General features: G+C 37.4%; 1 long non-coding RNA gene across 1 annotated transcript; it reads left to right on the forward strand.

The window, feature by feature from the left end:
• Positions 1 to 16: 16 nt before the first annotated feature.
• On the forward strand, positions 17 to 403 carry LOC112486696 (uncharacterized). The gene is made up of 2 exons (XR_003049182.1): positions 17 to 269; positions 365 to 403. It is a non-coding gene; the product is annotated as an uncharacterized LOC112486696 (long non-coding RNA).
• Positions 404 to 577: the final 174 nt, after the last annotated feature.

Below are 577 nucleotides of genomic sequence, written 5' to 3' on the forward strand. Positions count from 1 at the left end.
TTTTTTTTAATATTTATTTGACCAATGAGCTTACAGACCACCAGGGGCGAATGAGGGCTACCCTTTTTGTAAAGGTGTTTTTCCAAGCTAATTAAAAAATGTATACATTTGTTTAGTAAACTCTCTCATGTTATTCTGTCGTATTTATGCTCTTTCAATAGAAAATTGAAGTAATTGGTGAAAATGAAGAAGATGAGGATAATGGTAACGACGTGGGTGAATTTGCTGCTTCAGACCTAGAGCAAATGCAGAACCTGTTGGAATTCAAGGTGAACACACAGACACACATTCACAAATCAATCATTACAAACCAGCTAAAAAAGATCAGATGTGAATGCCTAACATTTTGGTTCTTTTTTTCCAGCATGAAGAAGTGCAGTTCTTGGAGAACGAGCTAGAGAACCAAAAACAAAGATACCTTGAATTATTAAGCTTCACAAAGAGCTTGCTCAGTGCTGTGAGGAATAATGACCTGGAGAGACAGCAGGTACAGTCGCTGTCTTGTTTACACATCGGTGACTCTGTACCGCAGCTTTAGACTGAAACAAATCATTTGTTTGTTTATGTGTGTGTGTGT

The sequence above is a fragment of the Cynoglossus semilaevis genome, unplaced genomic scaffold (assembly GCF_000523025.1).
Source record: "Cynoglossus semilaevis isolate Cse_v1.0 unplaced genomic scaffold, Cse_v1.0 C18893508, whole genome shotgun sequence".
NCBI classification, from domain to species: Eukaryota; Metazoa; Chordata; class Actinopteri; order Pleuronectiformes; family Cynoglossidae; genus Cynoglossus; species Cynoglossus semilaevis.